This window comes from Equus caballus, chromosome 7 (genome assembly GCF_041296265.1).
Source record: "Equus caballus isolate H_3958 breed thoroughbred chromosome 7, TB-T2T, whole genome shotgun sequence".
Taxonomy (NCBI): Eukaryota; Metazoa; Chordata; class Mammalia; order Perissodactyla; family Equidae; genus Equus; species Equus caballus.
This window is the reverse complement of record NC_091690.1, coordinates 18,468,680-18,483,612: the sequence shown is the minus strand read 5'-3', so window position 1 is coordinate 18,483,612 and position 14,933 is coordinate 18,468,680. Positions and strand designations below refer to the sequence as shown.

Below are 14,933 nucleotides of genomic sequence, written 5' to 3'. Positions count from 1 at the left end.
GTAAGTAAATGATGGAATATTATCTAGTGATTAGGAATGAATGCATTCTACATGAAGCAAAAAGTGAAATGAAAAGGATAGCCCTAAGAAAGTGTCATCCTCTACGGTCTTGTCAGTGAAAACAAACTTCCTGTGCACCAGAATCAGGGCAGTAGCCATGAGAATCCTACTAGGTGGTTCATCATCCTTGCTAGGTGGTTCATCTTGGCCCCATGGCATCCTGAGCTATTCATCCATCTTCTTAGAGATCCTAGCATTTCTGAAAAATGACAACTAGTAACTGTCACTAAGTGACAGTTATACAATGGGTGGCTAAATGACAGAGGAGTTGAAAGCCCAGGGCAAAAAATGAGACTTCAAGTAAGGTCAAGCAGAGAGTTCCCTAAACTCCAAATTTCTCAAAGTATGTCTTCCATCCCAACCCTCACCTGCAAAAATAACAACTTCCTTCCTCAATGGGTAGCAACCTTTCCCCTAAAAGTCCTAAGGCAAATAACACTGCCTGTCCCCACTCCACCACACCCAAACAATCTGCCTTGGAAGTTTCTCCATTTATGCTATCCATACACAGGATATTCTTTTTTTATTTTGTTTTGAGGGCAATGGCAAAGGGAGAAAGACAAAAGAAACACAATTTAATGAAATTTAAGCAAATTAACTCCTCTTGTCACCCACAATTCACGTTAAGTTCTGGTAGAAGCTCTATGAAATTTGATAGTTCATGGAACTTTGTACTTCATAAAAAAGGCAATAAGTGACAAAGAGAGGCAGTATATAAGGATAATGTCCTCCACCAAGAGGACACAACACTTATATATGTACCTACCACAGGAGCTCCAAAGTACATAAAAAGCCACTCCTGACAAACCTAAACAGAGAGATTAACAGCAACACAATAGTAGGAGACCTGAACATCCCACTTACATCAATGGATAGATCATCCAAACACAAAGTCAACAAGGAAACAGTGGAATTAAGTGAAAAATTAGACCAGGTGGACTTAACAGATACATATAGAACACACCATCCAAAAACAGCAGAATACACATTCTTCTCAAGTACACATGGAACATTCTCAAAGACAGACTATATGTAGGGAAACGAGGCAAGCCTCAACAAATTTAGAAAGAGCAAAATCATTTCAAGCATCTTTTTTGAGCATAATGTTATGAAACTAGAAATAAACTACAAGAAAAAATCTGAGAAGGGAACAAACATATGGAGACTAAACAATGTGCTACTGAACAAACAAGGGATCAATGAAGAAATTAAAGGAGAAATCAAAAAATATCTGGAGACAAACGAAAATGAAAATACACCATACCAACTCATACAGGATGCAGCAAGAGTGGTCCTAAGAGGGAAATTCATAGCAATTCAGGCCCATTTTAACAAACAGCAAAAATTTCAAATAAGTAATCTTAAACTACACCTAACAGAACTAGAAAAAGAAGAACAAACAAAGCCAAAAGTTAGCAGAAGGAGGGAAATAATCAAAATCAGGAAGAAATAAATGAAATTGAAACCAAAAAAACAGTAAAAAGGATCACTGAAACAAAGAGATGGTTCTCTGAGAAGATAAAAAAAAATTGACAAACCCTTAGCCAGACTCACAAAGAAAAAAAAAGAAAGTTCAAATAAATAAAATTAGAAAGAGGAGAAATTACAATGGATATGACAGAAAAAAAAAAAAACGAGGCTATGATTAAAAACTATAGGCTAACAAATTGGACAATTGAGAAGAAATGGATAAACTCTTTGAGTTATACAACCTCCCAAAACTGAGAGAATCTGAATAGATTAATCACAAGTAAAGAGATTGAAACAGTAATCAAAAACAAAACTCTAGGACCAGATGGTTTCTCTGGAGAATTCTACCAAATATTCAAAGAATATTTAATACCTATCTTTCTCAAACTATTCCAAAAAATTGAAGAAGACGGAATACTTTCTAACTCATTCTAATAGGCCAACATCACCCTGAATCTAAAGTCAGACAAGGACAACACAAAGAAGGAAAATTACAGGGCTTTATCCCCGATAAACATAAATGCAAAAATCCTTAACAAAATATCGGCAAACTGAATACAGCAATAAATTAAAAGGCTCAAACACCATGATCAAGTGATCACATCATAGCAGTGATGACACAGGGATGGTTCAACATCTGCAAATCAATCAATTGTGATACACCACATTAACAAAATGAGGAATAAAAACCACATGATCATCTCAGTAGATGAAGAGAAAGCATTTGACAAGATCAAACATCCATTTATGATAAAAACTCTTAACAAAATGGCAAGAGAAGGAAAGTACCTCAACATAATAAAGGCCATACATGACAAACTCACAGCCAAAATCATACTCAATGGTGAAAAACTGAAAGCTGTCCCTCTAAAAACTGGAACAACAAGGGTGCCCACTTTCTCCACTCTTATTCAACATAGTACTGGAGATTTTGCCCAGAACAATTAGGCAAGAAAAAGAAATAAATGGTATCCAAACTGGCAAGGAAGAAGTGCAACTCTTGCTGTGGCAGATGACGTGATTCTATATACAGAAAACCCTAAGAAATAATCAACAACTGCAACAAAGTTGCAGGGTACAAAATCAACTTACAAAAATCAGTTGCATTTCTATACTCTAATAAGAAACTAACAGGAAACTCAAGAATACAATACCATTTATAATTGCAACAAAAAGAATAAAATATTTAGGAATAAATTCAACCATGGAGGTGAAGGTTTATACAATGAAAACTATAAGGCATTACTGAAAGAAATCAATGATGACATAAAGAAAAGGAAAGATATTCAATGTGCACGGACTTTCCAGAAAAATAAACATAGTTAAAATGTTCATACTACCTAAAGCAATCTACAGATTCAAAGCAATCTCAATCAGAATCCCAATGACACACTTCACAGAAATAGAACAAAGAATCCTAAAATTTATATGCGGCAACAACAAACCCCAAATAGCCAAAGGATTCTTGAGAAAAAAGAACAAAGCTGGAGGTATCACATGCCCAGATTTCAAAATATACTACAAAGCCACAGTAACCAACACAGCATGGTACTGGCACAAAAACAGGCACACAGATCAATGGAACGGAATCGAGAGCCCAGAAATAAACCCACAAGTTTATGGACAGCTAATATTCGACAAGGGAGCCAAGAGCATACAATGGAGAAAGGAGAGTCTCTTCAACAAATGGTGATGGGAAAACTGGACAGCCACATGCATAAGAATGAAAGTAGACCATTACCTTACATCATCCACAAAAATCAACTCAAAATGGATTAAAGACTTGAATGTAAGACCCAAAACCATGAAACTTCTGGAGGAAAACATAGGCAGTATGCTCTTTGACATCAGTCTTAGCAGCATATTTTCAAGTACCATGTCTGACCAGGCAAGGGAAACAAAAGAAAAATGAACAAATGGGACTACGTCAAACTAAAAAGCTTCTACACAGCAAAGGAAACCATCAACAAAATGAAAAGACAACCTAACAACTGGGAGAAGTTATTTGCAAAGCATATATCAGAGAAGGGGTTAATATCCAAAATATACAAATAACTCATACGTCTCAACAACAAAAAAACCAACAACCCAATTAAAAAATGAGTGAAAGATCTGAGCAAACATTTCTCCAAAGAAGATATACGGATGGCCAACAGGCACATGAAAAGATGCTCGGCATCATTACTTATCAGGGAAATGCAAATCAAAACTACAATGAGGTATCACCTCACTCCGGTCAGAATGGTTATAATTAACAAGACAGGAAACAACAAGTGTTGGAGAGGATGAGGAGAGAAGGGAACCCTCGTACACTGCTGGTGGGAGGGCAAACTGGTGCAGCCACTATGGAAAGCAGTATTGAGTATCCTCAGAAAATTAAAAATCGATCTACCAGATGATCCAGCTGTCCCATTGCTGGGTATTTATCCAAAGAACTTGAAAACACAAATGCGTAAAGATACATGCACCTCTATGTTCACTGCAGTATTATTCACAATAACCAAGACTTAGAAGCAACCTAGGTGCCCATCAAGGGACAAATGGATAAAGATGTGGTATATATACACAATGGAATACTACTCAGCCATAAGAAATGATGAAATCCAGCCATTTGTCACAACATGGATGGACCCTGAGGGTATTATGTGAAGCGAAATAACTCAGAGGGAGAAAGTCAAATACCATATGATCTCACTCATAAGCAGAAGATGAAAACAAGGACAAACAAACACATAGCAACGGAGATTAGATTGGTGGTTACCATAGGGGGAGGGGGAAGGGCAAAAGGGGTGATTAGGCTCACATGTGAGGTGATGGACTATAATTAGTTTTTGGGTGGTAAACATGATGTAATCTACACAGAATTCGAAATATATTACCATGTATATCTGAAAGCTATATACTGTTATAATCCAATGTTACTGCAATAAAAAAAATAAATAAATGGTGTTGGGAAACCTGGACAACCACATGCAAAAGAATGAAAGTAGATCATTATCTTTCGCTATACACAAAAATAAACGCAAAATGGATCAAAGACTTGAAGGTAAGACGTGAAACCATAAAACTCCTAGAAGAAAATACAGACAGCACACCCTTTGACATAGGTCTTCGAAGCATCTTTTTAAATACCATGTCTACTCAGGGAAGGGAAATAAAAGAAAAATGATAAAAATGGGACTACACCAGACTAAAAAGCTTCTGCAAGGCAAAGGAAACCAGGAAGAAAAACAAAAAGACAACCCACCCACTGAAAGAAAATATTTGCAAATCATATATCCGACAAGGAGTTAATCTCTAAAATATATAAACAATTCATACAACTCAAGAACAAAAAAACAAACAACTCAATCAAAAAATGGGCAGAAGATATGAACAGATATTTTTCCAAATAAGATTTACAGATGGCCAACAGGCAGATGAAAAGATGTTCAGCATCACTAACATTAGGGAAAAGCAAATACAAACTACAATGAGAAATCACCTTACACCTGTTAGAATGGCTATAATTACTAAGACAAAAAATAACAAATGTTGGAGAGGAGGTGGAGAAAAAGGAACACTCATACACTGCTGGTGGGAATGCAAATTGGTGCAGCCACTATGGAAAACAGTATAGGGATTTCTCAAAAGATTAAAAATAGAAATACCATATGATCAAGCTATCCCACTACTGAGTATTTACCTAAAGAAGATGAAATCAACAATTCAAAGATATTTACATACCCCTATGTTCATTGCAGCATTATTCACAACAGCCAAGACATGGAAGCAACCTAAGTGCCCATCAACAGATGAATGGATAAACATGTGATATATATATCTATACACAACATATATATACACACACACACACACACACACACACAACAGAATACTACTTAGCCATAAAAAAGACAAAATCATCCCATTTGCAACAACATGGATGGACCCTAAGGGTATTATGTTAAGCAAAATAAGCCAGACAGAGAAAGACAAACACCGCATAATTTCACTCATATCTGGAAGATAAACACATGGACAAAGAGAACAGTATAACAGTTACCAGAGGGGAAGTGTGTTAGGGGTGGATATAAGGGGTAAAGGGGCACATATATATGGTGACTGAAAATAACAGTGTACAATTGAAATTTCACAATGTTATAAGCTATTATGACCTCAATAAAATTTTTTTTACATTTACCTCTTAGAAATTAAAATCATCTGCATGGCATAAGCAGAACCAAGTCAAAAGACAAAAGAAAAACTAGGAGAAAAATAACCGCAACATACACTACTTTAAAAGATCTAATTATCGTTAATATACAAATTTTTTTAATTGACGAAAAAACACCAAAATCCTACAGAAAAAAATGGGCAAAGACTTGAAAATATAATTCACAAAAAGATTCAGAATAATAGTCTGTGAAAAGATGTTCAATTTCACTCAGAGAAATGCAATAGACACCACCTATCCCATCAAATTGGCAAGACAGAAAATAATCAAAAGCTTGACAATATATTTTGTTGGTAATGCTGTGGGAAACAGGCACTCTCAGGCACTTTTGGTAGGAATGCAAAATGGTATATTCCCTCTAGAAGGGAATTTGGCAATATTTAGCAGAACTACATATCCATTTACCCTTCAACAAAAAATTCCAATTCTGTGAATTTACCGTGAAGATATAGCTTCAACAATAACAAAATACATATTCTCAAGGTTATTCACTGCAGCATTATTTGTAATTGCAAAATATTGGAAACCACACACACAAGCATGAGAAAACTACAGTACACATATATAATAAATACTATGGAGCAATAAAAAAATGAATGAAGACAATCTCTATGAACTGATGGAATAATTTTGAAGGCGTACCATTTAATGAAAAAGATGAAGTGCAAAAGAGCATATATAGTATGCTACTTTTTGTGTAAGAAAGAAAGAGAACTTCCATTTATGAAACAAATAAATTATGGGGATCTATTGTACAGCACAGTGACTATACTTAATAATATTGTATTGCATATTTGAAAGTTGCTAAGAGAGTAGTTCTTAAAAGTTCTCCTCACAAGACAAAAATTTTGTAACTGTGTATGGTGTTAACTAGACTTATTGTGGTGAACATTTTACATTATATACTGTAGGGGTCTGAAATTGGCCACCGCAAGATATGTCTCTTTGGCATGAGGATTATTTGAGGCTGATTGCTTTTGATAAACTGGGACAGGGAAGGAGGCTCTGAGGAATGGAACTTGCCCTTTGTTAGGACACATTTACATTTGTAAGGTAAATCTCTATCTGTAAAAGGTGCCTCCCTCTCTGTACCAGGAAGAAGAAAGGAGATGACCTTCTCTCTAGAAACTCTTAATCAATGCCAAAGGCAAGGACTTAAATCTGCATTTTATTGTGCTTGTCTGGTAACCTCCTGTAACTGACTTCCCTCCCCCTCCCAACATTGGCATTTCTTTAAGGATTAAGCATCTTTCCTTAGGTTAGGAACTGATTGCTGTGCTCACCTGTGACCACCCAGCTCAAGACAAGAGAATTGCCTCCTGCTACTGCCCACTGAGATAGCAGACCCACTATCTGCTGTGTCCATCAAGCGCTGTGCTGACAGGGCAATCTTGTGACTATTGTGGGAGGGACATTTCAATCATATGTGAAACACCCTGTTTGGGGGTATATAACCACTCTGTGCACCCCACTTCTTCGGTGCCCTTTCTTCCTTTGGGAAGAAAGGCCCCGGGCCACGGTTCCTCATAAATCTGTTTAATTTTCTCTTGCTATTCTGTCTCATGTGAATTCAATTCGTTCTCTGGCCAGATGAACCCACATTTGGGAAGAGGAAATGTCTTCCTCCCCTACAATATAAATACTGAATCATTATGCTGTATACCTGGAAACTAATACAATGTTATATGTCAATTATATCTCAATAAAAAACATTTTTAAAGAAAGGGAAATAATGACATCTATACCAATTTTAATCCATCACTACAGGTTCAATTTTCTGTTTCCAAGTCCACAATCCTATAATATACCTAAAGTAGTTTCAGAATTGCTTTGCCCATATCACTACAAAAAAAGAAACTACTAAAAATCTGCTCATCTTTACAAAAAAAAAGAAACACGAGAAATAAACCAGAAAACAATGAAGCTAGTTTACATTCAAGAAGTGGGGGAGAATGGGATGGAAGGCATATGGAAAGGATCGACACTTCTCTGGATATATTTTCCTGTATGTTTTTGACTTTTAAAGATCTACACATATTCAAAAAACAGTTAAATCAACAAGGATAGAAGAAAACAAAACAAACAACAACAATAACAGCAATAATCTCAAAATAGAAAACTGAAAGCAAATGGAAATAAATGAACCCAAGTGCATTTCAATTGAATAAAGTTGGGGCTGGGGAAGGTGGGGTTGACTAATTCAAGTAAATGGTGAACACAATAGGCAACGATATACCCTTAGTCAGTCTTGGATCAAGTAGCGTGGAGGATACAATGAAAACAAATCCTAAACTCTTTTTAGTATTTTTTTGTATTGCTATTATTTTTGGTAGTTGTATGGACAAAGTAACCCTGGAACAATTTTAGATGTATTATAGGAGTGAGTGAACAAATAAGTTAATGTAAAAAGAGAGTTATAGCTATGGAATGGGGAAAATTAAGGAAGAACTCTGTGGTGATGGATTGGAATTGGCGGTATTAGCATAGAATAATGATTTCTAGGATAGGTATCTGTATGTGTATATGTGTGTGTATGGATACAAACATAGATATATTTTTCTATCTCTGTCCGCTGGAAAGGCCAAGAAGCAAAGGCACTCTAGTAGCAATAAGCAAATCTAGTGATAAGATCTTGATTTCTAATGCCATTATCCATTAAAAGGAACCAGGAATCCTCAGAGGAATGCTAAGAAGTGACCAAAACAATTGTGGGGATATGTCACAAGGATATAGGAGCCAGCTTGAAGGGACTCCACTGGCCAAATATGGGAGATTTTGAGATTAATGAATTATAAATCCTTGAAAAAATAGGAATTCATGAGTCTTTACTGATAATCAATCCATCAATGAGAAGGCATTCTTGTATCGAATGCCAAGTGCCAACTGGCAAACACAGAGGCAGAGCTGAAGTTTTAAAATCATCATTTTGCGATCATCACAGCAAAAACTCTTCAAGCAAAAATCATTAATACTAAATCTAAAGGGGAAGGGGGAATTTATTGAAGAGCAGGATATTTGCGTGTATTAATGTATCCCCAAAGATTTCATATTCCTAGGAAAAGAAAAGCAGCAACTATTTAGTAGAAATTTCCAATATCAACATGCACACTGAAGTATTTAGGGGAAAGAGCTATAACGTGTGCAACTCACTCCTGAATGATTTGGAAAAACAATAACGTCTGCACATATTTAGAGAATGAGCAAATGATAAAACAAGTGGGGCCAAACGTTAACAATAGGTGAATGTGGATCTGTGGTTGTCTTTGTACTACTCTTGCGAATTTTCTGCTTGACATTATTTCCAAATAAAAAGTAAAAAACCAAAACAAAATCATTCCCTGTATTCAGCACCAACAATTCCACTAAAATTTATATTAAATATACAAATGCGCCATACCTAGATCCAATCAAAAACAGTTAAGAAAGAAATGAAAATGCTTTCTAGGAATTTTCCTTCCCCAGAAATTTATCTTTGACATACACATTTCTTTTCCAGATGAAAAGCCTTCCACATATTACAAAGCTGACTGTAAAGTCTTGGAAGAGTAGTTGCCAGGCAAAATTTACTGCAGAGATGTCACAGAACAACGTTAGGAGAAACCACAGAGATTAAAGAAGTTCCTCTCCTTCACATGAGAGATAACTTTTAAAGATAGGCAAGTTCACTCAAAAATAGGATACTAACATGGAACAGATTTTAAAAATAAAATACAAACCCCAAACAAATGCAAACACAGACAAAAATCCTTAATCAGTCTTTTGACTCAGAGTTGTGTCACACGAGGTAAAAAGAATAGCTAATTATATTAGCTGTGAAACAGTACACTTTGTACAGGAAAAGGTATCAATCCATATAGAAGTTACCATGTCTAAATTATGCCAATAGTTTCAGTACAAATTATAGACGTAATTGGTCTTAACGCCACTTAGAATAATCTACCAAACACACCATCATATAACAGTTCTTCATAAAGCAAGTTGCCTTAGCCAGAGACTGTGGTCTACGAAGATACTGATATATGGCAGTTAAGATTCTAACCACCACCTTTTCTCTCTTTTTTTTGTTTGAAAAAGGTTAAGATTATAAATATTAAAAACTTAATTTGGCTGGATAATGAATATCTGGAACATCCAGCTGCTTCTTTTCAGTGTATTCAATACTTTGCAAATTTTCACATCATTAGCAATTCACATGAAGATGGCCATAAACCAAATATGATGAATGCTACTAGATATACAAAAATTAATCTTATATTACACGCTCAGAATCAAATCTCTCAGCTTGTGAGGCATAGCTAAAAGGAACAATTTTTTTGAAAGAAGAGTTTAACTGGAATTTAAGGACACTCTTGTCTCACTTCAAAGGTCTCACTCTTTAGAAGGGCGATTTACCCTTCTGCCTGCTTGGCTAAGACTTAAACTTACTTCAGGTTTAGCTCAGATATCACTTCCTTCAGGAAGCTCTCCTGATTCCCCAGCCCCAGGGTTAGGTCCATCACTTCAGTGCTCTCCATGTGCATTCCCTACCTACCCTCCTCCACACTGCCTCCCCCAGGGCACAAATCACAGCACTTATCTATCACATTGTTTTGTGATTACAGGCTTAGCTGTCTGTAACCTCCGCTGAACTAAAAGCTCAGTGAAAACAGGAAAGGTATTTTTCTTGTTTAATGTTTTATCTTCTGTACCTGTTACTCACTATGTGTGGCACATGATAGCTACTAAAAAATTCCTGGTTGAAAGAATGGATGCAAGAAATATTACAACAAGCTAGAGACTAACAGATCAAGTGGGTGTTTTTAACTCTTTAAATAAGTAGAATGTGATTTAAATAACGCAGGAGGTTCTCACTCCAGTTCTTGGCACCACACGTAGAAGCTTGTCAAAATATTTTTATTGTGAAAGCAGTATAACTACATCATATGGACTATTTGGGAGATAAAGAAATGAAAAATCACTTAGCACAACAATAATTAGAATATTTGAGGTCCTTTTTTCTCAAAAGGTATAAAAGTCTACATCAAAACTCACTGGAAACAAGAACACATGATTCTGGTAGTTACCAGCAGACCAGTGAATTCTATGATGTCACCACGTTCACTGCAACTAAGAGTTAGGTCTCCTACCAAATCGTTCTCTATTTTAATAACAACAATAAAACAACAAATCCTAACATCTTGTATTTATTCTACCTATGCTAATTCCACAGTTTCAAACGAGGAATCAGAAGTGAAAGCCACAGAGTAAAACACAGCCTGGACCAACCTGTAAGATGAATGAAGATGAGTCAAGAAACTAGAGACCATGAGAGCAAGCGCTTCCTTCTATACGTGTTTTCAAAAATAGCACATAAAAGCTTGGAGCCTCCAATGGAGATAGGGCATCTACTGCTGACTAACTCGCTGACATTCTCGCGTACTATGGGTAGATTACCCGCTTTCCCTATTTCACAGCTGCTTCTGAGGATAAATGGAGCTATTAATGGCAGCTGAATTCACAAAGGTTCGTAAAAGGAACTCAAGATCATATTATTTTTGCTGTCCCTGGGACATTATAAGCAAGAGATGTTTGTCATGCTAACTTAAAGGAGCTGAATCTTGCACATCAGAATCCCTTTGGAATCTCAGAAAGATGCTAATTCTGATATTTCTACAGAGGGCTGAGGATGGTTTAAATTCTACTGTGGCTGAGCACTGAGCTCAGGAGAATTATTGACCCCAGATTCAGTCAGCCTCCACTAAATCTGGCTCTCCAGTGACGATTGTCTACTGACTGTCTTTCCATGTAAATAGACAAAAGTATTACTCATGTTGAATATTTATGGATGTCACCAAAGTGAAGGAAAAATAAATACCCAGAGGAAATTTTCAAAGAAACTAGTTCATGCTAGTTAGTTTGGGACTGATAGTCATTTTCTAATTGGTGTATCTAGTCCCATAAGCATAAACTCATATCTTAAGCGCAAAGTTAATACCCAGAGGATAACCTACGGAGAGAGTGAAGATGACCAAGCAGCTGGAACACAAGCTGTTCCTACAATTATTGAGCAGAGGCTAGAAACAGTCCAGCAAATAAAACCTATGAAAACGCCAGGAGGACCCTCTAAAACTGACATCAGAAAATCTTAGCATCATGTCATGCTTATGAGAAGCAAAGAAAAAAAGATGTAGTCAAACTGGGAACAATACAGGAAAACTGTATTGGTGCTATTATTGCATACAGCAGCAGCAAGCAGCAGTTACTTTTGTCAAAATTCTAGTGTATATAGATTTACTTGTAAATACTTTTTCTTATCCAAAACAATTTTGGCTTCAGTTTACATATACCTTTACTCATTGCTATTGAGGTAATTTTACGAAATAAGGGAAAATAAGAAAAATGGAAATTAGAGTATAAATAGGAATTTCACATATAGACTACCACTTGTAACTTACCCTCAATCCTGCCTTCTAGTTCAGAAATGGCAAAGTTTCATCTTGTGTACCAACTCCAACTGATTGACAGAAGCTGTATTGAGAAGGACTGCTACAGCTAAGTGGAAAATAGATAAAGCCTATCCTGGATAAAGGATGAGGAAATTAAGTACTAGTAATATTCACCTGTCATCCTTGGTCTAGTCCAGTGGATTCTCAATGTGGGAGGTTTTTCTCCCCAAGGCACATCTGGCAATGTTTGAAGCTATTTCTGGTTATCCCAATGGGAGAGATGCTAGTGGTTGAGGCCAGGGATGATACTAAACAGTCTACAACCACTTCTAACCCCCCAAGACAAAGAATTATCTGGCCCAGAATGTCAATGATGCTGAAGTTGGGAAACCATGGTCTAGTCAAATCTATTCTATCATTAGTCTATGGATCAGGTCTTCAGTCAAATGACATTAAATTTGTCTTCAGGCAGTTTTACTGAGCTACCTCTCCTAATGCTAGAGTGATTCTATATAACTTGGAGTTTAGAACTAGGGAAGCAGTTTGATTTAGGAAGGTCACAGCGATCTGTCCCTAACTTGTATTGTGATCACAGACACATTATTTTATCCCTTGAAGCTTTGGTTTCTTCATCTATAAGAAGATGGCTTTGGACTAGATAACCACTGTGTTCATAGACAAAAGACAAAAACTGCTAGGAAGCCCTTAAATGCACTAAAGGAATAAAGTCCTTGTTGATATTCTCTTCAACAAAAGACAATTTTTCTTCAGCTTAAGACAAATTTACCAATTCCTTTCAATCTCTGCTAATGCAGAGTTAGGAGCCATGTGTACAATTAAAACTATTTTAATTTTTATTTAATGCTTAACTATTTTCCATCTGAACTCCTGTTATTTAAGATGCTTTGGCATTTCAAGGTACTCCCACCTTCTCGTCCACTACCATTACACTATTTGAACTTAGCTTCTTTGAATTCTCCAACCATCTATTCTGTCATCTCTTGTATCATTTAAGCTATTAGGACCAATTATATAGCCTCTTATATTTCTCTTTCTTATTCTATAAATCTTCTTCATCAATCAATTAATCAATTCAAATATTTCAAGGCTTTCTCTGTGCCCATGACATTAACATTGGGGATATGAGTAGAGGCTGGAGCTGGAAGGGTTGGTACAAAAAGAGTTTCTAGCTAGAAAGCATTTACAGGCTAATTAGGATGAAACATGTGAGGCTATTAAAGAACAAGTCATTACGTGGTAGCAGGAAAATGTCACTATGAGGGTCAGAAATATCAGAAGAATGAAATGAAATGTCTGCTGTACACAGATTAAAGATGACCCAGAAACAATCATAAAGTGTAAAAAAAAAAATTCTTATGAATCAGATACAGAAGGAATGGTGACTTCTTGCCAATGACTTCAAAGGTTGGTTCTATGTTTTAAAGGTATGTTAGACAGATGTGCAAAATATGGTGCATAACAATTTGTAAAAACCAAGTAAATGTTTCCTTTAGGCAGTAAAATTACACAGAAACATTTGGAAGTTATGATATAAAGTCCTATGTGTTACATTAGATCACATCTATCAAAATGGAGATCCCATAAAACCACTCTGAAAGATGGACATTTATATAAGAACATAAGGGGCAACAAACTTAAACATACTGATAACTCATCAAAGTCCTGACACGTGCACCAAGGAACTTTCTGAAGCAAAATGTGCATACGTACTCTCAAAGGTCAATTTCTAAAGATTAGGAATATGCTCTGAACTTAAATTATTTAACCCCTGTGGCACACATTTATATATTTTTCTAAATCTTAATCAAATTACTTTCACTTGTGATAGCAAAGCTAATATGTCTACTACCTAGTCTGCCAATACTAGAAAGGTGTTATGTCCACTACCTGGTTGTCAAATAGCAAATGTTTCAAGTTTCTGGCATCACTTGGGAAGACTGCATTTTGGATGTCATTTTCACTATTACAAAATAATTCTACTTTCAAATGAGCACAAGATTAAAATGAAGAGAAATTATGAAATGATCTCCCTACAGCATTTTATCCTAAGGGGACAATCTTTTTGAGAACTTTATATAATGTTCTTCTTACTTAAAACCAGATTATAGCTTTCTGTGGCCTATTTCTCCAACTCCAAACTCCCTGGGCTAGCACTTTAAGAGTTCCATCAAGCTACCTCTTCCCTTCAATCATATTAACTTCATCTGTCATTAGTATCTCCCATCTGCCTAAATAAGCTCATTGGTTTAGAATGTCCATGAAGTTTAATCTCCTCAACTTTTTTTTTTTTTTTTTTTTAAAGATTTTATTTTTTTCCTTTTTTTCTCCCCAAAGCCCCCCAGTACATAGTTGTATATTCTTCGTTGTGGGTCCTTCTAGTTGTGGCATGTGGGACGCTGCCTCAGCGTGGTTTGATGAGCAGTGCCATGTCCGCGCCCAGGATTCGAACCAACGAAACACTGGGCCGCCTGCAGCGGAGCGCGCGAACTTAACCACTCGGCCACGGGGCCAGCCCCTAATCTCCTCAACTTTTAAATCAATAGAATCTCAATGTAATCTAATACACAGTACTCTGAAAACAAATGCTGAGCAAGTCATACTGTGATTCAATTCATAACATTTCATCTGTTTTTGGCAGGGTAGTAAATAAGTCTACATTACAAATGAACAGATTTTTAAATTGAGAGAATTTGTCAAGGGCTATTTATGTGTAAGTTTTCCATTATTTTATGTATTTCTTA

At 36.1% G+C, this 14,933-nt stretch overlaps 1 protein-coding gene across 2 annotated transcripts in view; it reads right to left on the bottom strand.

Annotated features, from left to right (window-relative positions):
* DDX10 (DEAD-box helicase 10) overlaps positions 1 to 14,933 on the bottom strand; it is a 275,119-nt gene that overhangs the window by 14,981 nt on the left and 245,205 nt on the right. The gene's annotated exons all lie outside the window — the stretch shown is intronic.